Source organism: Ailuropoda melanoleuca, chromosome 3 (genome assembly GCF_002007445.2).
Source record: "Ailuropoda melanoleuca isolate Jingjing chromosome 3, ASM200744v2, whole genome shotgun sequence".
NCBI lineage: Eukaryota > Metazoa > Chordata > Mammalia > Carnivora > Ursidae > Ailuropoda > Ailuropoda melanoleuca.
The window spans coordinates 44,013,915-44,031,335 of NC_048220.1; the positions used below are offsets into that span (position 1 = coordinate 44,013,915).

Here is a 17,421-nt window from a genome sequence, read left to right on the forward strand (position 1 = left end):
GGGATAGACTGGTGATGGGTAGTAAGGAGGGCACGTATTGCATGGTGCACTGGGTGTTATACGCAACTAATGAAGCATCAAACTTTACATCAAGAATCAGGGGATGTACTGTATGGTGATTAACATAATATAATAAAATAAAATTAATTATTAAAAAAAATAAATTAAAAAAAACTGAAAAAAAAAAAAGAAAAATGTTCAAAAAAGTGCCATAAGAAATAAGAATGAACATGCTTACCAAGTGTCAGAGTAGAAATTGTTTTCCAAACAAGATTTCTGGAGTTTAACACAAGTCAGTGGCAATGCATTCTTTTAATATATGCTTTCCAAACCAACAGTTAGTAACACATCTTTTGTAAGTATGACTCCAAGGAAAACAGGGGTTTTTTTTTCCCTTATGTGTGTCGAATAATCTTTCCAAAATGAGGCTGATTTTATATTTAAGAGGACATAAAAAGAGTAGTCCTATTAATTTTAGTTAGCTTTATTTCTTCCTTGTTCATATATAGCGAAATTGTGTAGTAACAAAAGAGTACAAAGAGTAAGTCATTCCATATTATGGCCCTAGAGTTAACAGGGATGGAGAGCTATATATGAAATGACAAGATTCATCATCATTCATGTCGCAGACTGTTTTCTTTCCAAAGATGGTCCTAATGACATCTGCCATCCACCTGTGACTTTGACATACCTCTCATCAGGAGGTGGAATCTAAGTTTTTCCCTCTTGAATTTTAGCAGGCTTATGACCAGAGAGGCAAGGTCACAAAAGGTGTTACACCTTCTGTTTCTTTCCCTCCAGATGCTGGCTTTTGGAACTTCCATGTGAGCAGGCTGGATGCCCTAAAGCGAGCATGCTGTAAGAAAGCCCAAACTAAACCACATGCAGAAACCACATACAGGGAGAAAGATGTCCAGTTAGCCCCCAGATGCTTCAGCCCCGTTTATCAGCTCTGGCCACAGTCTAGTTGCAACCACATTAGAGACCAAGCCAGCACTACTCAGCTGAACCCTTCCCAAATTCCTGACCCAGGGAATCTGTGAGCAATAGTAAAAATCACTGTTTTTTTAAGCCACTAATTTTTGGGGTGATTTGTTATGCAGCAACAGATAATTAAAACATGTCAGCATTTCAGGTAGTGAATACTGAATAATTTCATGGACCAGTTTGAAAAGGTACATCAGGTAAGGTACTAAAAGGTGTGAAAGTCATGCTGAGTACTTACTGTAATCTCACTCAAGTTTCCACAGGGTCTTGATTTTCAAGTTTCATTCAATAACATCGATCTAACATGAACTCCAAAGCAAAAAATCAGGAGCACATGTGGTAAAGCTAACTTTGGTCTGTTGAAATGAGGTAGCAGCAGTATTAATAGAGCTACGATTCCAATAATTGGGCCTATCTATAAAGTTCTAGAGTCCCAGCTTCTGATTTATCTCTCTAAGAAGATTATATCCAATAAGATCATATCTACTAAGTATACCACTTAATAAATTATAAAGTGCTTTCATGTACACGATATCATTTGATCTTATAAATAATAATATGACATGGCAGAGCCTCGTAGAGAGAAAACTGAAACTCAGAAAAATTACACAAATTACGCAGGATTGAAAAACTGGGGGTGGGGGAAGGCATTTAATCCAGGCAAGCAGAAGACTAGGACTACTACCCTGACCTGAGAGCCAAGACCTAAGTATGTGCATGAAATACACATGACACATTAGACTCTAATTGTCACTGACCATGTGGTGCGCACTATTAAGAATGCCACGCTTCAAGGAATGAAGACTCAGGTGTATATTAAATACTATGCTCTTAAAGTGTTACACTCTTTTGCTTTTAAAATACCCTCCCCTAAAAAACTTGCACTTTTATTATTTTCTGGATAATCACTAAAGGCTATTCCCAGGACTAGTCTCAAGAGCCCAGTAATTTTTAAAATGTTAAACAAAGTAGGTGCTATTTCAAAGTCCAAAGGTTTGATTTAATGAATGCCAAGCATCTCAAATCCACAGGAAATTTTTTTAACACAACATTGCTGGATATCCTCTGAAGAGGAAAGTTAATATATGAACCAAATGGAATTCTCATTGAGCTCCCAATACTGCTTATCAGGGCAGAAGAGATTTGTTATTGTTATTGTTGTTGTGCAGTGTACCCAAACACTGAATATTTATAGGAAAACAAGCTTTTTAAATTCTTTGCCCTGTTTTTTGCCACTAACCACCCCTCCCCAATCATTGGAATAGTTCCATCTCCTTTTAACAACTTCCCATTAAACCTCATGAACCATATCCTGTACTTAATGGGCTGTTAATATTTTAAAGCTTCTGTAGTTCTACTGTAAATCCCTGGTCCCTTTTGCAACATTGAAAAGATATACCAAAAATTCTTCCAAATTGATGGTACATAAAACCCCACACAACTTACATTTTAATAGTTAAACAGTAACTTGTACTATTACAATAAAATCATTACAGGACACCAGGCACAATAATTATAACAACTGTATAGCTGAAAACAACTAAGTATAGTTGGGAACATAGAGGTATTTTACTGGCTTCGAGCCACATACTTGTCACATTAGCCCACCATATGCCACAATGCACTTGCTTAATCACTAGAATGGCACTTCAGTGCTTAAAAAATAAATAAATACAATTAAGGTAATATGCCAAGGGATTTTAAGCTGATTATTTATTTCCCTTTAGAAAATGAATAGAGACAAAAAATAATAAACTAGTTATCTCAAGAAAGCAAACTAGATCTTTAAAAACATTTTGCCCTTCCCCCTCTTTTTTGAAAAATGATTAAACAGTCCAGATGATGTCATCTCTAGTTTCTATTACCATGTTTTTATGCATATATATACAGCCTTTTTAATAATTCTTGCCAAAAACTGGAATGAGATAACAGTCTTCATCTAAGTAAAACATCTAAGTTCAGAAAAAGAAACATTATGATAAAACTTACAGGGCTTAAAATGTCTTGGTTGATCATGAGATAAAAAAGAAAGCTATACTAACTGATTGGAACAGACCTTTCCTATCTACGGCCACCCAGTTTCTGCCCTGGTCCCTCCACTCCTCACCTACCTCATCCTTGCTATGAACCTCACCCCTCCCGCCCTTTCTACCTCTCCAATCTCCTCTTAGAGATTTCACAGCAAAACATTGTGCAATTGATTTATATTGCTATTATATACATTTACATTTATAAATTATAAAATTATAAAATAAGCATCAGCCTACCTTAGATCCAAACTGGTGTGAGTTTGTTTGTAATGCTCCACAATCATTTGTGACATTTAACTTCAGTTTTCTTTTCTTTTTGTTTTTGTTTGTTTAACCCCTGACAGCTTTCTTCTACTTATTTTTCTTCTCTCTTAGGTCCGTTAAAAATTTATACTATTTTCTTCTTGAATATTAAATACACATTCACAGATGAATTATATCTATATATTAAATATATATACGTAGGTTATGTTACCCATGCTGCCACACTTTTCAAGAGGTTCACTATTTTCTTAAACACTTGATGAACATACTAACCAGTAATTACATAATGCATCTCTGGGAAATCACTGGGGCGATTTCTTTTTCAGGAGCTCCTTGTAAGAGTTCAAAAGACTACTTTGGTTCTGTAAGGTCATACATACTTTTTAATTTCATAATATCTAAATTCTTCTATTAGATTTGACTCCCTTGAATTCTTTTTACCCCCTAGTTCCTTAGCAATAAAATGAAAAACCGGACAAAGCAATTTCTTCTTCTTCTTTTTTTTTTTTTTTAGATTTCCTTATATATTTTATGGTGTGGAGAAGGGACAAAGGGTAAAAATCCTCAAGCAGACTCCCTGCTGAGTGTGGAGCCCCACACAGGGCTCTATCCCATAACCCAAGATATCATGACCTGAACCAAAACCAATAGTCATTCAACTGACTGAGCCACCCAGGCACCCCGTAATTTCCAAGAGCCCTTCTAATACTAAACTCCTATAAAGAAATGCCTTAAATAATGAACTTAGTACTTCTAAAGAAAGAAAGACTGAGGGAGATGAATGACTTAAACCTTCAAAGTCCTAGCTTCATCATGGATCAAGTTCCTACAAGCTTTGCCATTTGGGTTAATTGCAAAATGAAGATGGACTGCTAGAAACAAGTTCGAGACTATGGATAACCTACAACAACTCACCTAATATAATCCCATAATTTAGAAGAACTCTTTTTGCTCCTTATGTGATCTTCCTTTTTTTTTTTTTTTGACAGCTTGTTATTTTTTAATGTGTAATACTTGAGGAACATGAGAATTGCATTCAACACTGTAACATTGTTTTAAAAAGAGAAAGCAGATCAGTCATCAAGAGCTCCCAAGTGAATTGCATCTTCTTAACCTCCATGCTTGTCCTCTTTGCTCTCGGGTTGTAATTTGATGAGATCATCAGTTCGAAGAATGGTAATTGCAGCTTCTGTTGCAAACTTCGAACTCTTCACTTTCACTATAGCTGGTTCAAACACCCCTGTTTTTTTGTTGTCTCAAGGTTTACCATTGACCAAATCAAGACCAACCCATTTTAGATTTTTGCGTTCTAGGTTATTTTGAGCCTCATTATGGAAAGCTCTTAACTTTGCAACCAGATCTATGGAGTCTTGGGCAGGATTAACTGCCAGTGTGTTAGAACAACAAGAAGAGATCTTGCAAACTCCGCTATAGCAAGCTGTTCCCGAGACCCCACGCTGGTTTCCACATACCTTTCTCAGGGTATATGGAAAGGGCTGCTTCTACGGTAACACACCTAGAACCTCAGATTTTGACCCAAAACTCTATTCACCACACAAACAGCATCATGTAAAGAGCACTCCATCTTATCACACATGAAATCATTTGCCCCATGTAAGATAACTGATGCAGATGTATGAGCCTTAGTGTTTTTGATCAAGATCAGCTCATCTTTATAAATTCTCTCCTGTACTACCTCTTCTGCTTGTCCCAAAATTGAAGATTCAAAAGTTTCTTCTCCTTCCAAATTGGCCAAGGTTGACGGAACAGTTGCACCAGAAGCTTTAGCGATGTGTTTAAGGTCCATTTTAAAAACTCTTCTAACTGCCATAGCGCCCATCTCCACAAAATACTTCAGACCAGTGGTTAGAGTAACGTTCGTACCGGTAGCCAGGATCTTCTGGATCCGCTCCTTGCTGATATCGGATTCTCTCTGTCTAATCTGGTCCAGTTTCTCAGGGTCTGTAATAGCCGCCTGTACACCAAGCTTCATTTTTGTTTTCTGCAGGCTGAAGTCAAGGCAAGCAATTTTTGCATTAACTATTCTCTTGGGCATGCCCTGGGATCTCACCACACAGTTGAGTGCATAGCCGCTGAGCATACTCGCCATCTGACTGCTCCCATGGGCTTTCAGAATATTAATGGAATTGACTGGCTAGCAAGGCTGGCCTCTTACATCTGTGTATTTAACTGCAAGTACAGCATCTACTACCATATTGGCAAAGAAATCACCATTTATTCCAATGATTTTGGAAGACATAGGTGTCTTAGCAGCATTGATCAGGTAATCTCTTCCAAGTTCATCTGTGTTAATAATTAGATTTTCACTGATGTAACGCACTGCCTCCTTGCAAGCAAGTCGATAGCTACTAATAACTGATGTGGGATGAATTTTCTGTTTCACTAGTTCATTTGCATTTTTAAGAAGTTCTGCTGCAATAATAACCACTGAGGTGATTCCATCTCCCACTTCTTTGTCTCGCAGATCAGCTAGCTCACAAAGAACTTGAGCTGCAGGATATTCTAACCTGCAATAACTTCAGGATGGTTGCACCGTCATTAGTAATGGTTACATCACCAATATCATCCACCAACATTTCACCCAAGCAACTGCACCAAGACACCTTTTTACGATACTGGCAATGGAAGCCACAGCCATAACGTTCTGGGAGCGGATCGCTCCCCAGGGATATTCTCCGAACACAGACAAAGGCCCCTCTATCTTCACGGCGGGGTACATACACGTCGAGTTTCACCCTCACCGCGGGCAACCAGCATCTGGGGCCCCAGGCCCTGCGGTAGGCACAACAGCCTCGGCAGCTGCGGCGTGGACCGGGTTACGGCTTAGACTGCGCCCGAGCGAGACCGCAGGGACTACTGGGAAAACCGCTCCCCCAGCCCGGCCGCGGGGCAGGGCGGGAAAGAAAGAAAGGGTAGGGGTTGATGTGATCTTCCTAAAAATGATCTCCGCTCATTAAAAAATATCAATTGGTTTTGAAGATATTTCAAACACATCAAATTTTTAATTTCTCTCCACCATAAGCCCTAGCCTTGACCAATTTGTTAGATAATTTCTTCTAATATGCTTAAACAAATAATAGAACAAATCTTTTTTTCGTAAGTTAATTTTAATCTTTTTCACCTACCCTCATGGGAACTTTATTTTCTCCCTTTGGGAGAAATATTTAACAGCAATTTTCTTAAAATCTCTTCATTTCATTTAAATCAAAAGAATAAAATACATGCTATTCTGATTTCTTAAAAGTACCATATCCGTACATTAGAGCAGAGTTAAAATAATCAGGCACCATAAACATATATTCCATCCTCTGTGAAAATAGAAAAATTACTCAGCATCCCACACTAAAATACTATTTGGGTACTTAAAAATAAACTAAATTAACCCTTATTCTATTCTTTTCTGGGACAACCTCAATTCTTCATCTTTCCTCCTCTCTCAGAACAGGTATTTTTCATATAAGAATCCATTGCCCAGATCCTTATATCTTATACTTTTCCACAGTTATTATGATATCTAACACAATGATTTGCACAAATAGATATCACCTTTCCAGGTCACTCTACTTCATTCTTTCCTCCACTTCTCTTTCTTCCTTTCCCATCCCTTCCTCCCTCCCTCTCTTTTTCTGTCTCCAGCATCACTTGTCATAACTCTCAGTAACTTTAAAACCAAGTTAAATCACTCTAATACCCTGGCCGCTCATTTATACAGAATCCTTATTTTCAGCAGTCTTGCCCTCCCTCTGACTCAGGCATAGTCATAACCAAGATCTTGTTATTACTGATTTCAAGCATTCCACTCTCTGACCATCTTTCATCTTTTCAGTTTCTCACCACTTTTCATTGTTCCTCATCATCTTCATTTAATTATTCCCCTCTTTACCAGGTAAGCCTGGTAAATACCATTAAATACGATGATCAAGCATTATCACCCCTTCCATGCATATACCCTTTATGTCCTTTTCCCTTTTCTCCCTCCAGTGCACTCACTTGAAAAAAACCCAATTTTAGGGAAATCCAAATCTCCACCTATCCTACACTTATACCCAACCAGGTGAATGTGACTGAAGAAAAAAACCTTAGCATGTTCACTGATTTCACTTTAAATACAAGAAGTAACCTCAAGTAAGCCCTTAGCAATTCCCAACAATGCTACTACATTTCACTAGTCACTGTCTTAACTTTCCTCAGTGATTAGTTCATAGTTCTCTCTTCTCAAATCTTCAGTCTCTCCTCCTCCTTATTAACTTTCAGTTAATTGTTCCCTGTTTCACTGAGGACATAAAAGCAACCAGAAGAAAACTTCCAGATGCACCCGCACCAAATATGACGAACTATATTCTGATGCATATATTCTCCCTTCCTTCCTGTTATGATGAGTACATTCTCCAGGACCCTTCCTATCCAAGGACACTGCCTCATGTTGAGTTTTGGATCCCACCCCTTGAAGCCTTCTCAAGGGCATTATAACTGCAGATTACCACACTCTCTCCCATACTATCAATTTTTACCTTTGATTATTCTATCATACAATGTATACAAACGTACATACATGTAATATTTCTCCATTCTAGAAAGCAAAACAAGTTAAAAAACAAAACCTCCATGGTCTCCATGACCCCTCAGCTAATGCCTGACTTCTCTCATCTGATAATAGCGAATCACTGAAAAAAAAACCTTTGTATATCTAACGAGACGACTCCACTTCTTTTCCTTTCTTTTTTTTTTTCCCATAAACTCATTCCAGAGAGGCTTTCATCACATCCTTCCTTGAAACCACTCTTCTCAAGATTACCAATTGCCTCATTTTAATCTGTCAGGAGCATCTGATACAGGTGACGATGCTCTCTTCCTTGAAACACTTTCTTCGCTTGTCTTCCTGAACTCCCTACTCTCTTGGTTCTCCTACCTTAGTGATTGCTTTTTCTCAGTCTCCTTTCTTGATTTTTCCTCTGTTCCTTGGCCTCTAAACTTTTAAGTAATCCACACTCAATTTCTGGGCCACTTCTTTTCTCTACATGCTCTTACTTCCTGGGCAGAGCTAATCAAGATCAATGGCTTTCAATACCATCTAAAAGGTGATTTTTTTTTATTACAGTGCTATCCTCCCTACTGAAAGCTAGACTCATGTATCCAGTTGCCTACTTGACATTTCCTCTTGGTTATCTAATAACCAAGTTAAAATTTACAAGATTAAGAACTCTTGATCTTACCAAACCTATTCCTCTAGCATGCTTGCCCTTCTCCTGTAAAAAGCAACTCCATTCAACCAGTTAGTCAGCCTAAAACTTTGTGGAGTTTTCATTTACTACTCTCCTTCTCTTACACTCCCATTCAGTACATTTGTAAAAATCTGTTGAATCTGCCTTCTTTTTTTTTTTTTTTTTAAGATTTTATTTATTTATTTGACAGAGATAGAGACAGCCAGCGAGAGAGGGAACACAAGCAGGGGGAGTGGGAGAGGAAGAAGCAGGCTCATAGCGGAGGAGCCTGATGTGGGGCTCGATCCCATAACGCCGGGATCACGCCCTGAGCCGAAGGCAGATGCTCAACCACTGTGCCACCCAGGCGCCCCTGAATCTGCCTTCTAAGTATATATTTATAATGTGACTCCACTGCCACTACACTGCTCTAAGCTGCCATCATGTCTGACTGGAAATGGTGAATAACTTTTAACTGGTAACTCTGCTCTCACTCTTGTTTTTCTACCACATGTTATATATGTAGAAGCCAAAATAACCTTGTAATGCCATTCTTTCTCAGAATAAAACATTGTTTTTACTATGGTCTCTAAGGTCTTCCATGATCTGGTCCTTGAAACTCTCTGATCTTATGTTCTACCTCTCTCCCATTTACTCGGCAACTGGTGTACTGGCCCCTTGGTTTTTCCTGCATATGTTTAGCCTGCTCTTGCCTCAGGGCCTTTATTCATCCTGTTTCCTTTAACCAGAATGCCCTTCTCCCAATATCTACCTGGTTTACTCCATCACTTCAATTTAGTCCTTAAAATTAAAATATCACCTTGTGGGGTGCCTGGGTGGCTCAGTTGGTTAAGCATCTGCCTTTGGCTCAGGTTGTGATCCTGGGGTCCTGGGATGGAACCCCAGATCCGGCACTATGCTCAGTAGGGAGCCTGCTTCTCTCTCTTCCTCTACCCCTCCCCCTGCTCGTGCTCTCTCACTCACTTTCTCTCTCTCAAATAAGTAAATAAAATCTTTAAAAAAAAATAAAATGTCACCTTATGAGAAGCCTCCTGACCACCTTATGTAAAATAGCAATTAACACACATGTATATAAACACATACTATAACTCTCTAGACTCTAACATCTTCATGAATTTATCACTAGCTTACTCCATATTCAATTATCTTGCTTTTCATCTGTGTCCCCTACTAAAATGTAACCTCTTCAAAAGACAGCAGGAATTTTATTTGTTTACTGGGGTACTTTAGCACTTAGAATACACAGTACATAAATGCTCAAAAAAAATAAATTCATAATTATTACACATTTTCCCAATTTAAAATCTCTGTTTAAGAATCTTCACCCAAGGGGCGCCTGGGTGGCTCAGTGATTAAGCACACAAGTCTTGATTTTGGCTCAGGTCATATATCAGGGTTGTGAAATAGAAGCCGACAAGGGGCCCCCTGTTTGGTGGGGAGTCTGCTTGAGATTCTCTCTCTCCCTCTCCCTCTGCCCCTTATTCACTCTCTCTCACTCCCATGCACTCTCTCTCAAATAAATAAAATCTTAAAAAAAAAAAAGGGATCTTCCCCCAAGTTCTCAATTATATCCAGATGTGATATACCAAATCCTAAAAAAAAAAATTTAATAAACTTTTACATCATAGTATTGATACCATTCATTCATTAATGAATTTAAAAAAATATCTTTGACTTATTTTTTCACCAGAAGCAGTGTAAGTTACTTAAATGTTTTGGCCTCTATGATAATCACATACTCCTGAAAAAAGAAAACTTAGTATATGTGATTTCAGAAAGTTAGTTACAACTCCATTTGACTGAATTTATCATATGTTTTCCTAAAAAGATACTTACACTTGGAAGAAAAGAAGAAAGGCAATATTGGAAGCAAAGAAAGAGTGAGAAAGGGCACCAGAAAGGGAAGTTGGGAGTTCCAATGATGAACTTGTCCATTTCACAGTGCTCAAGTCCCAGACATTGTAGGTAACCAACTATGCAAATTGCCTGTGTAGCATGAAAAATAACATGTTTTCTTTTCTTTTTTTGAGATTTTATTTATTTATTTGACAGAGAGAGAGGGAGCAGGAGTGGTGGGGAAGAACATCAGGAGCAGAAGAGGGAGAAGCAGATTCCCCACTAAGCAGGGAGCCTGATGCAGGTGTCGATCCCAGGAGTCAGAGATCATGACCTGAGCCGATGGCAGATGCTTAACTAACTGAGCCACCCAGGCACCCCAATAATATGTATTCTTATATAAATTATTATTACATACAAATTCAATCACATTACATTTAGTTTATATTGAGCTACTCATAATTCCTTAAATTGAATAAATTATTGGCTACAAGTTATAGTGAATAATAGTTGTTAGCTTTCTTTTTCTCATGTTATATACTGAATGCATCCTCTCCCCTGCCCCTTGCAAAAAATTCGCATGTTGAAGCAACAACCCGTAATCAGGTTTAGGGAGGTAATCAGGTTTAGACAATGTCATGAGTCTGGTCTCCATGATAGGATTAGCGTCCTTAAAAGAAAAGGAAGAGACCAGAGTACACTTTTGCTCTGCTCTGTAGAGCAAAAAGGCAACCATCTGTAAACCAGGACAAGAGCTCTCTTCGAGGAACAGAATTGTCCAGCACCTTAATATTGAAGTTCCTTGCCTCCTGTGATAAATAAATTCCTGTTTTTTAAGCTTACCAGTCTATGGTACTTTGTCATTGCAGCCTGAACAGATTAAAACAACTTATACAGAAAAGAATGTTTAAAATCCAAATTTTTGGGGTGCCTGGTTGGCTAAGTTAGTTAAGCGCCTTTCTTCAGCTCAAGTCATGATCCTGGGGTCCTGGGTTCGAGCCCTGAATTGGGCTCTCCACTCAGCAGAAAACCTACTTCTCCCTTCTACTTCTGCAGCTCCCCCTGCTTGTGCTCTCTCTCTCCCTTTTTCTCTCTGTCAAATAAATAAATAAAAGCTTAAAAATAAATAAATAAATACAAATTTTCATAAATAACCCTAATCTCATAGAAGTCTATTCTCTTTTATCAGCATTTTCTTCCTGTTCCAGTAGCCTCCCACCTTCTACATAGTCTATTTGGTTGCCAATCCTTCCACATACTCTATCTGGTCATATCAATTGGAGTATGAGTAACTAAATGAGCTTGTCAGGTTGCCATAAGGTAGGCAAAACCATAAGAAAAACGTGGTGCATCTTTTTGCTGGTTTAATTTTATTTAAAAAAATAGGGGTATATTGGGGAAGGGGAACAAGAAAAACAAGCTAAATGGTAATTGAAATCATTTATATTAAAATAAATGTGGATATATTATGGAGTACAGTTATAAAGAAGTCTCAAGAGAAATTATTTGTGGAAGATTTTCACAAGCTAAACTTCCCCTGCAGATTAACATAGATCACTTTACTATGCCTTTAAGAGCGGGGAAATTGGGAAATAGAGATGCCCTACTATGTATCCCAATCATAAATCTCCTACCAAATCAAGTAATCCCACTAGGGTACTAAATATTAATAATAGCTATCATTTACAGAGTGTTAATTTGTACCAGGCACTGTTCTAAGATATTTACAAGAATTATGTAATCTTGGGGCACCTGGGTGGCTCAGTCGGTTAAGCATCTGCCTTCCACTCAGGTCATGATCTCAGGGTCCTGAGATAGAGCCCATGTTGAGCTCCCTGCTCAGTGGGGAGTCTGCTTCTCCCTCTCCCTCTGTCCCTAGATCCCCCACTCATGCTCTCTCTCAAATAAATAAATAAAATCTTTAGTTAAGATTATAATCCCCATTTTATAGGTGAGGAAAATAAAGCACAAAGAAGTAAAGTAATTTACCCAAGGACACATGATTAAAATAGTGATACAAGGAAGATCTCTAATGTTATAATTTAAAATATGATATATTCTATAAGCATATATATTTTAAAAAGTGAAAACAGGAATATCAAATGCTAAAAACCTTTAAGAGCCAAGAAATTAAATTGTAATAGTAAACTGACAAACACTAATGTAGAGACTTACCTATTAATAAAGTTAGTCCTTGGAAGAGTGAATTAAGATTACAAAGTTAGTCATTGGAAGAGTGGATTAGGATTGTAAAATCACATATGTATTAGTACTTCTTGTGCAAACACACACACACACTACTTGACCATATACACATGATTTTATATCATAAGACAATGGCCTAAAAATATTTTTAAGACAATAATCTTATTACTCTTACCTTGACAGTAAGTTAGAAGCTATTTACATGTTACACATTCATAGACACACATCACTAATAATATATCCCTACAGAAATAAATTTGGAGAAGAGGGTATTTTGTATATATCTGTTTTAGATAAGATTACAGGTGATTCATGTTGGAGATACAATATATGATAGTTCAGTTATTAGGGTATTATATGTCAAAAAAAAATCAGGAAAGATTGCCAATGGAAAGTATATATTTGATACCAAATAACAAAGTAAATTAAATGAAACCAAATATGATTAAAAAGCAATAACTGAAGTCATTGAAGACAATACTAATTCAAAATAACACCAGTAAAGTGTTTTTCTGAAAATACAACTGTTTGCAGCTGAAAATATTTAGTATTAATTTACATTCCAAATCATGTGTATCTCCATATTCTCTACTGTACTGCTTAATTTTATGAGCATCTAGTTTCAGGAAACCTTTATAAATTGCTTAGTAGTTTGCTAATAAACGACCCTAACCTACACATCAAATATAAAAGTTCATGAAACTACCTTTACTTTTCTATAACAACCAAGAAAAAACTTGACTTTTTGCTCAATTTGAAGCCTCTCAAAATGACCTTATAAGACCTAGCAACAGGTCTCCATATCTTCTTAAAGAATCACTGGCTACAACTATAGGCAGGCTCAGTGTGACATCCTCTCACACAACAATGCTTTCTCTAAAGGAACTCTGTGGTAAGCCTATATTTTTCTAAGTCTCTTTCCACTTTTAAGAAAATGAATAAATGAAAACTTGGCATGATACCTGTGCAAGATTGCAAACCTTCACATAAACTTTCAGTCACAGTTTTCCCAGGCAATTTTCTTCTTTCTTCCCAGGGCAATGTATTACTCAGGTTTTTCAGAAACATTTCCAATAACAAGCACTGCAGGGATTTTTTTAAGTAAACCTTTTTTTCACTATTATCTATAAACAACCATTTGTAAAAAAAAAAAAAAAAAAAAAGATTACTATTTAAAATAAGACTTAAAATATAAGCACTTTTAGTAATCATTCCTAATTGGCCAGGTAAATTTTATAATGCAGTATTCTTCTCTATCCTCCGAGAATTTTTTTTTTTTAAGATTTTATTTATCCATTTGACAGAGATAGAGACAGCCGGTGAGAGAGGGAACACAAGCAGGGGGAGTGGGAGAGGAAGAAGCAGGCTCATAGGAGGAGCCTGATGTGGGGCTCGATCCCATAATGCCGGGATCACGCCCTGAGCCGAAGGCAGACGCTTAACCGCTGTGCCACCCAGGCACCCCCCGAGAATGTTTTCATCTAATGTCTTCCATTCCTTTTTTTTTTTTTAAGATTTTATTTATTTATTCGACAGAGATAGAGACAGCCAGCGAGAGAGGGAACACAAGCAGGGGGAGTGGGAGAGGAAGAAGCAGGCTCTCAGCAGAGGAGCCTGATGTGGGGCTCGATCCCATAACGCCGGGATCACGCCCTGAGCCGAAGGCAGACGCTCAACCGCTGTGCCACCCAGGCGCCCCTAATGTCTTCCATTCCTAATCCCACAAAAAATTACATTTGTAGCTTGATGCTATAAAGTAAAAGACACTTTACAATAAAATATATCCTTTCCTTAAACATTTTATTAACAATTAATAAAGGACCAATAAAAATACACATTCTACAAGTTCAGTAGTCATTGAAGACGGCTGTTCTACTGGTATTTTAGGTCAATCACATTCCTTCTCTAAACAATTGTAATTTCATTTTGCCTCCACTATATCAGGACTCTATTATCATAATTCAGTCAACAGATGAATACTAAATGCTTACTATGGGAAACAAATTAAACTATAAACTTGCCTTTAGGGAGGCAAGGCTAATACATTTACATGTATAGCTATAATACTAGAAGGAAAGTGACAAAGGTGCTGTGAGAAGGATATAGATAAAGCCATATAAAAGATAAGAATATGGCTGGTTTCTTGGGGGGAAAGAGAGAAATTCTAAAAGGATTTCTGGGCATTTGAGCTAGACAATAAAGGACAGATAGAATTTGGGGATGATTCAGAATAGGGAAAGAAAAGACCAAGTACTGGAAGACTTCTCTCCCTTTTTTAAAAAAAGATTTCATTATTTATTTGAGAGAGAGTGGGACCAGGGGCAGGGGGAGAGGGAGAAAATCCAAGCAAACTTCCCAATGAGCATGGAGACTGAGGTGGGGCTCACTCCTACAGCCCCAAGATCAGGACCTGAGCAGAAATCAAGGTCAGATGCTTAACCAAGAGCCACCCAGGTGCCCCAGGAACACTTTCAATTAAAGGCATAAACTGTAAAAATGCATTTTGTAGACAGGAAGGACAAGAAGTATCCTTTGTGGGGCACCTGGCTGGCTCAGTCAGTGGAGCGTCCAACCCTTGATCTTGGGGTTGTGTGTTCAGGCCCCATGTTGGTTGGTGTAGAGATTACTTAAAAATAAAATCTTAAAAAAAAAAAGAAGAAGAAGTATCCTTTGCCCTTACTTTACATCGCATACAAAAATTAACCCAAAATAGATTAATGGCTTAAATATAAGAACTAAAGCAATAAAAATTTTAGAAGGAAACATGGGATCAAATTTCTATGATCTTGTATTAAACAATGGTTTCTTAGATATAAAACCAAAAGCACAAGCAACCAAAAACAAAAATTGGAATTCATTAAATTTTCAAACTTTTGGGCTTCAAAAAACATTACCAAGAATGTGAAAATCCAAGGAATGGGTAAAAAATATCTACAATTCATATATTTGATAAAAGCCTTGTATACAGAATATATAAGGAACTATCACAAATCAACTGGAAAAAACTTTACCATCTGATTCTAGTTTACCTTCTAACTTTAACCCCCATTAAACCTAATACTTTACATTGCTTTCAAAGATAGCCTCTTTTTTTAAAAAAAAGAACAACAATAAAAACATTGAAAACACTGATATACCATAAAATTCACCTTTTAGAAGTGTACAATTCAGTTGTTTTAATATATTCACAAAGTGTTGTGACAATCACCACTATGTAATTACAGAATACTTTCATCATCTCATAAAGAAACCTGTGAACATCAGCAGTCACTCCCTATTTGTCCTCAGCCATAGACAACCACTAAACTACATTCTGTTTCTATGGTTTTGCTTATTCTAGACATTTCACATAAATGGAACTATATAGTATATAGCCTTTTGTGTTCGGCTTTTTTCACACAGCATAATGTTTTCATATTTGTTCATACTATAGCATGAATCAGTACTTTATTATTTTTTGGACTGAATATTATTACACTGAATGGATATATCACATTTTAGTTTCCATTCATCACAATGGACTTTAAGGTTGTTTCTCCTTTCTAGCTATCACAAATAATACTGTTATTAATATTAGTGCACACCCATAAAACGCCACAGGGTTGCAGATTGGATAAAAAGACATGACCTATCCATTTGCTGTCTACAAGAGACTCATTTTGAACCCAAAGATGCATTCAGACTTAGAGTAAGGGGATGGAGTACCATCTTCCACGCAAATGGACCTCAAAAGAAAGCTGGAGTAGCAATTCTCATATCAGATAGACTGGATTTTAAACTAGAGGCCATAGAGAGAGATACAGAAGGGCACTATATTATTCTTAAAGGAAGTATTCAACAAGTGGATATGACAATTATTAATATATATGCCCCCAACAGGGGAGCAGCAAGATACACAAGCCAACTCTTAACCAAAATAAAGAGACATATAGATAAGAACACAGTAATAGTAGGGGACCTCAACACCCCACTATCAGAAATAGACAGAACACCCTGGCAAAAACTAAGCAAAGAATCAAAGGCTTTGAATGCCATACTCGACGAGTTGGACCTCATAGATATATATAGAACACTACACCCCAGAACCAAAGAATACTCATTCTATTCAAATGCCCATGGAACATTCTCAAGAATAGATCATGCTCTGGGACACAAAACAGGTCTCAGCCAATACCAAAAGATTGAAATTATCCCCTGCATATTCTCAGACCACAACGCTCTGAAATTGGAACTCAACCACAAGGAAAAACCTGGAAGAAACTCAAACACTTGGAGGCTAAGAACCATCCTGCTCAAGAATGACTCGATAAACCAGGAAATCAAAAAACAAATTAAACAATTTATGGAGACCAACGAGAATGAATACACAACGGTCCAAAACCTATGGGATACTGCAAAGGCAGTCCTAAGGGGGAAATACATAGCCATCCAAGCCTCACTCAAAAGAATAGAAAAATCTAAAATGCAGTTTCTATATTCTCACCTCAAGAAACTGGAACAGCAACAGAGGGACAGGCCTAACCCACTGACAAGGAAGGAGTTGACCAAGATTAGAGCAGAAATCAATGAATTAGAGACCAGAACCACAGTAGAGCAGATCAACAGGACTAGAAGCTGGTTCTTTGAGAGAATCCATAAAATTGATAGACCACTGGCAAAACTTGTCCAAAAACAAAGAGAAAGGACTGAGATTATTAAAATTATGACTGAAAAGGGAGAGGTCACGACCAGCACCATTGAAATTGCAAGGATTATTAGAAACTTTTATCAACAGCTATATGCCAAAAAACTAAACAATCTGGAAGAGATGGAGGCCTTCCTGGAAACCTATAAACTACCAAGACTGAAACAGGAAG

At 37.4% G+C, this 17,421-nt stretch overlaps 1 protein-coding gene and 1 pseudogene across 5 annotated transcripts in view; both read right to left on the reverse strand.

Moving 5' to 3' along the window:
• The window catches only part of ADAMTS6 (ADAM metallopeptidase with thrombospondin type 1 motif 6), a 295,037-nt gene that overhangs the window by 215,572 nt on the left and 62,044 nt on the right, over nucleotides 1-17,421 (reverse strand). The gene's annotated exons all lie outside the window — the stretch shown is intronic.
• Nucleotides 3,575-6,137, reverse strand: LOC105237674 (annotated as a pseudogene).